This window comes from Ascaphus truei, chromosome 2, assembly GCF_040206685.1.
Source record: "Ascaphus truei isolate aAscTru1 chromosome 2, aAscTru1.hap1, whole genome shotgun sequence".
Taxonomy (NCBI): domain Eukaryota; kingdom Metazoa; phylum Chordata; class Amphibia; order Anura; family Ascaphidae; genus Ascaphus; species Ascaphus truei.
Genome location: NC_134484.1, coordinates 376,216,313 through 376,226,324, shown reverse-complemented (window position 1 = coordinate 376,226,324; position 10,012 = coordinate 376,216,313). Strand labels below are relative to the sequence as shown.

General features: G+C 39.9%; 1 long non-coding RNA gene across 2 annotated transcripts; it reads right to left on the bottom strand.

Moving 5' to 3' along the window:
* Window positions 1-1,433: 1,433 nt before the first annotated feature.
* On the bottom strand, window positions 1,434-6,401 carry LOC142488737 (uncharacterized). Of its 2 annotated transcripts, none has more exons than XR_012799629.1 (3): window positions 5,526-6,401; window positions 4,325-4,610; window positions 1,434-1,615 (listed from the first exon to the last, which is right to left on the bottom strand). It is a non-coding gene; the product is annotated as an uncharacterized LOC142488737 (long non-coding RNA). The 2 variants fall into 2 exon arrangements; XR_012799630.1 differs by lacking the exon at window positions 5,526-6,401 and adding an exon at window positions 4,961-5,508 and having other exon boundaries at window positions 4,325-4,851.
* Window positions 6,402-10,012: the final 3,611 nt, after the last annotated feature.

The following is a 10,012-nucleotide window of genomic DNA, read 5'->3' as shown; positions in this document are numbered from 1 at the left end:
TTTTGTCCTTTAATCAGTTGTGTGTTCGTTTCTATAACATCTCAGAATGTATAATAATATATATATACACACACACACACACACACTGAGTGAGTGTGAGTGTGAGTGTGTGAGTGTGTATATATATATGTATATGTGTGTATATATATATATATATATATATATATATATATATATATATATATATATATATATATATATATATATATATAGTACTATATAAACTGGTATACACAAACTAATACACTTCATGCTTCCTTGTGAAAACACTATTTTAATAATACAGGCCTAATGTTTGAGAAATATCCTAAGTATGAGACTCTAACAGTATTGTGCTTAAACAAATGTTTATTACTTAATTCAATCATGTTTCTCACCATTTAAATAGGTTTCATACAAGGTATACTTAATGCCATCAATGTTGTGTGTACTCCTGCAATATAAAAAAAAATAAAATATTATATATAAATATATATATATTTTTATAAGAGATATATTTATATATATATATATATATATATATATATATATACACACGTATTTAAACTCATGCAGACAGGGAGTTAACCAGACTTTCACATACACACAGAAATGTAAGCGGGGAAAAAACATTTCTTTTTGCAGGTGTGTTTTTACTGATATGCCTGGCTAAGAAATATTTTCACACACTGGTCTTTGTTAGTTTTCAAAAAAACACTATGTGAACGCATTCACAGTCTAGGGATGTTTTTCACAAACGAGATAAAAGAAGGAGAAATGTTTCTCCCACAGTCCCATATCACGAACCACAACTGTTAACCCAATTAGACAAACAAATCCAATTGGCGTTTGAAATAAGGAGTCAAAGTAGTTACTTTTGTTGACCTTGACAAGGAAAAACAGGAGTTTGTTAGCCATTCAGCACATTCATTTTGATGAGCAAATAACACAGACCTGCACACAGCTTTTGTGCTACTCAGACATGGCTGATGAATTCGTTAACAATATTAATCCCCTTTTAGGGTATAAGTACATGATCTGTGAAGCCATCTTGAACAGTCGTGGACAGAAAGCAAGCACACGCCAAATCGATGATTTCATTCGAGCAAAATATCCTTATTACCAAGACCGTAAGCATGCACGGAATTTTAATTCCTCAATAAGATTCACTTTATCAAGTAATGACTTTTTTGAACGTGACCAGGATAAGCTACAACACACCTATGGTTTCTGGAAGATTGCCCCGGAAAAACAATTTCTCCTGAAAGACGGCACTTATATTGTCGTGAAAGGCATATTTATTCCTAATGGCAATAGCAATGTATCCGCTACTACTGATCCGTTTGAATCGATACGTGCTGCAATATCTGCAGCCTCCATTCCTGAAACCCACATTGTACAAGAACAAAAGTACTATGATTATGTACCAAGCCTTTCAGCTGAAAATGCATTGGAATGGGAACCGGAAGAAATGAACCTACCTCCCGACCAATTATTTGAAGAAAGCAGTGGCGATTCCTATGAGCGCATCCTGGAGGAGATATGTGCCATACTGGATTCAGCGGTTGGGTTAAGCGTGGATGAAAATGCCTTGCATTTCTGGAGCGACCAGTTGCAGCCAGGCGAAGAGTTAATTCTAGAAGAATGGTAAATATAACAATCGTTATGCGTTGACTCTGCGTTTAAATTTGTTTTTGTTTTTGTAACCACCATTTTCACTTTCACTGCGTGGATACAGCGTAACATTGCAGACTGCATAACATGTAGCGATCACAAACAAATTGTTTCCTAATACAATATAGTAGGACCTGAAAGAGTAGTACACATTGCTGACGGAATAAATATACGTACTTTCCTATCCCTTTAAACATATTAGCAACATTTTACCATTACTCTAACACATACCTGTTTTGTTATCATGCAACATCTACAACATTGAAAACCGGGTCCACCACGTATGACGTGGGACCCTTGTCATGGGCCAAGGCGTCCTTAAAAAGGATTAGTGATGTAAGTCCCGCCCCCAAGCGACGTGCGCGCCTCAAAGCCTATTGGCTGTCATGTTTTGTTATAGTAACGGTAACTGCAGTGTGTGATGCGTGCGGCTCAGTGTTTGTAGGCGTACCCTGGGCGTTAGCCGAATGTTAATTGAGTGGGAGGAGTGTTAGCGTGCGTTTCACGCTGGCTTAACATGACGTCACACGTATTGCATTTGCGCATTGTGTTATCGGCCGTGCTTTCTGTTCAAACACGTCTGTTTAAAAAGAATACAGATGTACTCGTTTAGAACGAATGTAGTTTCGTCTTCATTGTATTTGAAATAAAGATGTTATGTTTACTGGTATTTTCAACATGTATTGAACGCACAACGTACGCTTTGTTTTGCGCATGCGCTAACAGTTAGTGGAGCCAAGCGTGAAGTGCGTGCGCACACAAAGATGTGCGCGCACATCTTTCAGTATACAGGCAACGTTCACTTCTTATACATAGTTATGCCTGCTACAAATTTAAAGAAACATTACATACTGATGAACAGTTTTACTTCTAACATATAAGTGAGTGACGTGTGTATCTACACAATCATATAGAGCTGCGTAACGCGTTGTCACGGATGCATATCTAGTAAGGTGCCATCTTTGACCATCATGTGTTTGCTGTATTTCAGAGATGTCGGGGAAGATACAATCGGATCAATGTATGATTTCAGAAGAGTCTACCTTTATATGAGATGATTGTGAGGAGGAGCCACCGACTACTATACTACATATGGAACTAATTTTATATTGCTTGCAGCGCTTATTAACAAACAATTAAAAATGTGATACCCTTATGCCTATATTGCATAAGCACTTAATTAACATAATGATGTTGCAAAAGAGTGCCTCATGAATTTTTATTGCGTGTTCTTTAATGACTACTAACATTTTATGACATGGTGTGTTTTATATATAACAACCATTCCCACTCTGCTAACACATTTGTGTATTCTAATATGTAATGGAACGTATGACTGTCGAAACTATGTAACAATAATAATAATAATATGAGCATGTTCATGTATAGGGCTGCTAGTTGTACGCAGCGATTTACAGACACATGTTTCAGCCTGAGGTCCCTGGCCCGTGGAACGTACAAATGTTTTTTTGCCGCATGAGGCACAGGGAGATAAAGTGACTTGGCCAAGGTCACAAGGAGCCCACACCGGGAATTGAACCAGACTCCCCTGCTTCTAACTATCAGTGCCAGTGTGTGTCTTTACTCAGTGAGCCACTCCTTCTCCCAATGTAAAGGACACTTACAACCAAGTAGCCATTTATTTTTAAAATCTCTTGTTACATGGGTATGTAGATAAAATGGTTTGGGACTGTAGCAAATAATGTTACTGGCCAGATGTTATGGTCCCCTCCAATGCATGATGTTCTGAATATGACATCACCATCATGTTATGAAGTACGTTTCTGTGTATATTTCATTAACCTAACTAACTATAGTTTACTGTGTTTATTAATCGTTTAGAAATACATAGTATAGTCAATATGATGATATAAGCTACCATAATAAAGCTGGTGTTATCATTTGTCGGTGTTATACATGGATCCTACACCAATTGATAGAGACACAAACAGTTGTCTTAAAAAGTGTGTCTATGCTAGTGATGAATGTGCTCCCGTAAGTAAACAAATAAGTACAGTTATCCCCTTTTCTCCAACCACCTCTATATTACATTAATGGAAATTATAAGGAAACATACATAAAATGTGATGAAATGTGAGTAATCATTTTGTAATACAATGCACATGAAAGCTCAAGAGTAGCTAAATGCATATACATGATACAGAAAGTACATATATGTAACATTTGTGTTTAAACCAATATGTTGGGTTTTTAGTTCCAATAATTATAGGAAGATTGAGGTAGCCACATCTTATGAGAGATGTCAGCAAATATACATACCATGATCAGTCATACTGGAGATATACCTATAATGCAAAGGAACAATATATAAATTGCAAACATTGACATGCCATCTTCAGTACCGTAAACAACACAGCAAAGTGTGTATTTGGTGTTAAATGTACAACACCATGTATATTTCATGACATTCAAAATGTAAATCAGCCTGGTGTACACATCATATGGATGTACATGTTACACTGCACCAATAACATTGTATGTAAGCATACTAGAAGCATGAATGATTATGGGCATAATATGTGTTTTGTCTTAGCATAAGGAATAACACAATGCTAAAATATTATTGCTTTGTTACCCAAGTTGTATTCACATACACACAACTAAAGTACAATTGAAGAGGGATTATATAACCTGTGCAACAATAACATACCGGTGCCACATCCCTTTGTGCACACAGCAGAGAAAAGAAAGGTGTGCAACCCATATTCATCTGTGTCCTAACAGAAGGTTATATAAAGAAACATTATTGTTAATATAACATAATTAAACTATAAAAGTAGTACTAGGAACATATGAGTTTGTACTTACAAGAAAAAAATGAATTGATGAGATTCTGTCGTGTCTGGCCACCACTGGCTGTTTGTTCATTTTCAGCAGCTACATGGGTGGGATGCTCGTCTACCAAAGCCTCAGCTAGGTCTGACTGTACATTGTGCCTGAGTGCAACATTGTGCAAAATGCAACAGGCAAGGATAATATCAGACACTTTTTGAGGCTTGTATAGAAGAGCCCCACCAGTTCTGTCCAGACACCTAAACCTGGTCTTGAGTAGGCCAAATGTCCTCTCTATAACAGATCTTGTAGATATATGGGCTGCATTGTACCTGTCCTCTGCTTCAGTTTGAGGGTTTAGCACCGGAGTCAAGAGCCACGGCCTAATTCCGTATCCTGAGTCACCTATAATGAATGGAGCACACATAAGCTGACATTAGTGATCAAATTGTACAATGCCAACATTCCTAAATCAACATGTGTTTTGTGTTAGAACATGTAAATATGTACTCACCCAGCAGCCAACCAGGTTCAAAATGTCCCTCTTCGAACGCATGGAAGACTGAAGAGTTCCTCAGGATAGAGGAATCGTGACTGGAACCAGGGAACTTGGGTACCACATGCATTATCCTCATCGTGGCATCACATACCACCTGTACATTGAGTGAATGGTAGTGCTTCCGATTGCGGTACACATGCTCACTCTGACTAGGTGCAATCAAAGCAACATGTGTGCAATCGATTGCACCCAGCACAGATGGTATCCCTGCTATATTATAAAAGCCAGTCCTGACTTCCAGCCACTCTGTTGCCTCTGTAGGAAAATGAATATAATTCCTAGCGCGTCTATTGAGTGCATAGAGAAACTGGGTCAAGGCCCGCGAGAATGTAGATTGCGAGACCCCGCCCACTATGCCCACAGTTGTCTGGTATGACGCGGAAGCAAGATAATGTAATGAGCACAGCATTTTAACAAGCCCAGGGACTGCACGACCTCTGGCTGTGAAAAAATCTAAATCCCCCCTTATCTCCTCATAAAGAGCTAAGATTGCTGCTGAACTCAAACGATAGCGACTTACAATCTCCTCCTCACTCATCCCATCTAACAGGGTTCTCTCCCTGTACAGACGCGGACGAGGCACAAGTTGTCTCCTCTGTCTTCTCCTCTGATCTCCTGTCCCTCTACCTGTCCCTCGGCCTGTCCCTCTCCCTGTCCCTGTCGTATCCGCGTCACTGTCACTGTCCCTCGGTGTGTCCCTACCTTGCCCTATATCATTCTCTTGATCAGCAAGCATGTCATAGAAAAGAATGTTCCTGCGTCTCCTAAACATTCGCAACATTTTGAAATGAGTAGCTGTGAATGAGCAGGTAATGTGCGTCCTTTAAATAGGTATGTGATGATGTCAGGTGACATAGTAAAATGCAAGGTGTTACATTAACATAATAAAGTACTTCTGTGGCAAGCTGTGTGCACTTGTTGTTCTAAGTATTTGTTGTGTGTATTCTGCAGGGAATGATGATATTTGGCAATGATGTGACGTGAAGCTTTGTACAAAGATTGCTTGCAAATAAATAGTTGCATGTGCAATGCATGTAACACTTGTGAACGCAAGAGTCAGTCATGTAATGAGACAAAAAGGCTGAGATTGACGTGGGAAAAGTTTTGTGTAACATGTGTAATTATCCATGTTATTGTGACATGTTGGCAACAATGAATAGTCGTGTGCATATGCATGCATTTGTGTAAGGAGGATAGTTGGTATAGAATGAGTTTACAAGGTGTCCCAATGATGAATTACTGTACATGTGTGTATAAGTTAGGTTGAAGTGCTTGTAATGCAACGGTTACAATGTAAACATGCAATGTGATTGAGCGTCCAATAAGTGACGTCATGAAAATAGGGAGGACCCAAAAGTATATGTAAACATGAGAAGACAGATGTACATGAACGTTTAAAGATGCGTGTCACATTACAAGCATTGTGTAATGTAAAGGAAGATGAATATACTGTGTATGTGTGACATGTGTGACATGTGTAACATCATGTAAATAATTGTCGCTGAGTTGAGTAAAATGTGTGCTATGATGTGAGGTTCTCCTTTAAGAGTGTAGTATAGTATTTTCCCTTGCCACATCATCACATGATGAGTAATGTGACCCGCAAATGCTGAAAACATGTAAAAGTCGAATGTTATGCAAATAAGACACATCAGCTGTGACACAATGCAGGGAATGCCCCCACACTGTAATGCAAATCCCCCTTGTATTGTGAGCAATGAAACGTAAACAGTACTATACTGTTATACGTCCCCGCTCCATTGACTTCCATTGATGTACAGAAGATTTTTTTTTTCTAAGTGCCGTTCCGGCAGCCTTAGCGATCGTTCTCCCGTCCAAACTGCCAACTTTAGTTGGCGGGAGAAATCGGCCATAACATCTCAATTTCGTAGTGCCGATCAGCCCCGATAAGCTGTTTTTTTTTGTTGAATCCAGCCGATTTAAAAAAGTGGCGATCAGTGTCGAAAACAGGCTTATCGGCAGGCGACTGGCCATAACCAAATTATCGGCTCCGAAACCTGGCGATATGAAGCACTTATCGGCGCTTACTGAATCTCAAACCCAATTTTGGCTATAACATGGCCATATTTCCCTTATCAACGCTTACTGCATGAGGCCCTATGTGCAGTACTCGGGTACAGGAGTAAAGCGGTGTAGAATCGCCAAATATTGACAGATAAACTTCTAGATAAATAAAGTCCATAAATAGGTCTTGTTCCTGGCGTCCGCGACGGAGGCTACCAGATCAGCTACACGTGGATCGGCGCATGAAATGGAGTAACGGGTGATATGCCAAGACACCTATACTCACTGCTTATTACCTTTGTATTTATTGTGAGTGTCCGTAATCTAGCAGCACCATTTAATAAATAATTTTATATACAGTATTATACTATGGGAGCCGCGCTGTCTTCTTTTTGTTTTATATATATATTTATATAATAATACTGAGTTAAGTTATGGTGAGTAAAAAAAGTGACAAAAACCCTCCACAGGAAAGCAAATATGCAAATACAACTGTATGCTCATCTGCATGTCTTAGGCAGGTCTGCAACCCCGCCTTTCCCCATTATCACCCAGCATACAGCACTTCCACTGCAGCAAGGGATTCTGGGAAATGACATGCAAATGAGCACACAGTGTAATTTTTTGCCTCAAAAAACATTTTTAACATGGTTCCCTATAGGCTTAAGCTTGCTGCATGGTCACAGCTTTGAGCACAGCCAGGGTTAAGGTGCATACCCAGAAAACCACCCACAGACAGCTGTTTCGACCTTGATGGGTCTCATCAGTGTGGGGTTGATTTTAACTGGATATGCATACACATATACACATATACATACACACACACAAACACGCACACATACAGTGGTGTGAAAAAGAAAGTACACTCTCTTTGAATTCTATGGTTTTACATATCAGGACATAATAACAATCATCTGTTCCTTAGCAGGTCTTAAAATTAGGTAAATACAACCTCAGATGAACAACAACACATGACATATTACTCCGTGTCATGATTTATTTAACAAAAATAAAGTCAAAATGTAGAAGCCATGTGTGAAAAACTAAGTATACCTTATGATTCAGTAGCTTGTAGAACAACCTTTAGCAGCAATAACTTGAAGTAATCGTTTTCTGAATGACTTTATCAGTCTCTCACATCGTTGTGGAGGAATTTTGGCCCACTCTTCTTTACAACGTTGCTTCAGTTCATTGAGGTTTGTGGGCATTTGTTTATGCACAGCTCTCTTAAGGTCCAGCCACAGCATTTCAATCGGGTTGAGGTCTGGACTTGGACTGGGCCATTGCAACACCTTGATTCTTTTCTTTTTCAGCCATTCTGTTGTAGATTTGCAGGTGTGCTTGGGATCATTGTCCTGTTGCATGACCCAATTTCGGCCAAGCTTTAGCTGTCGGACAGATGGCCTCACATTTGACTCTAGAATACTTTGGTATACAGAGGAGTTCATAGTCAACTCAATGTCTGCAAGGTCCCAGGTCCTGTGGCTGCAAAACAAGCCCAAATCATCACCCCTCCACCACCGTGCTTGATAGTTGGTATGAGATGTTTGTGCTGTTATGCTGTGTTTGGTTTTCGCCAAACGTGGCGCTGTGCATTATGGTCAAACATATCCATTTTGGTCTCGTCTGTCCAAAGGACATTGTTCCAGAAGTCTTGTGGTTTGTTCAGATGCAACTTTGCAAACCTAAGCCGTGCTGCCATGTACTTTTAGAGAGAAGAGGCTGTCTCCTAGCAACCCTTCAAAACAAACCATACTTGTTCAGTCTTTTTCTAATTGTACTGTCATGAACTTTAACATTTAACATGCTAACTGAGGCCTGTAGAGTCTGAGATGTAACTCTTGGTTTTTTTGCAGGTTAACTTTTAATGGTTTTAGCGGTTAGGGTAAGTGCTTAAAGCAAAGGCTTTAGGGTAAGGGGTAGCGTTAATATTTAAGTAATAATCCTCTCAGAACAGGGCATTAATGGCCAGTAATGCCCTGTTCTGAGGGGATTATTACTATTATAGGCTAAATGTAGGCTTTTTTCATAAATAATAGACACTTTTGTATAGTTATAAAGATTTTTTTTTATTAAAATAAAATGGTAAATACAATAAAGCACCTCTATATATGCTTACACTGCAGGTATCTATATCCACACACTGCGGCCCCCTCTGTGTACACACACACACACACACACACACACACACACACACACACACACACACACACACACACACACACTGCAGCTCTACACACATACACTGCAGCCACACACACACACACACACACACACACACTGCAGCTACACACACACACTGCAGATACACACACACTGCAGCTATACACACACACACACACACACACTGCAGCTACACACACACACACACACACACACACACACACACTGCAGCTACGCACACACTGCAGCTACACACACAAACTCTGCAGCTGCAGTTACATACATACACACACACACAGAGAAACTGCAGCTACAAACAAACTGCAGACAGCCACTTATTTTGCAGCTACACAAACACTCTCTCTCGCTCCTCAACTCAAAATGAAGCTGTGTTCACAGAGGGGGGGAGGAGTCACTGCCTGCTGCTGCTAACTGGCCAATCCCCTGCCCTGACTCAGAGCTGTTCTGACAAAAGGAAAAGCTGATTGGCTGGAAATAAACACATTGGAAATAAACACTTTGCAAGCTGCAAAAATTCCAGGCATCCCTGAATTAATAATGCCCGGAATTTTAACCAATCAGAGAGCAGGGATTTCAATAATGCCCGTAATTTTACCGCTTTAGCCTATAATAGGAGTTAACATTAGGGAGTTTTAGGGTAAGGCGTAAGGTCAGTGGTGAAGCAGCTGTGGTGGCTGAGTGTCCCGACAGCGAGGGAATTGCTAAACGCTGGTGGTCATTTGGTTGGGGCGAAACGGCCATGACCAAATGTCGTGAACCGCATCTCTGAGGTAAAGAGAACATGCAAATAATGGGTGT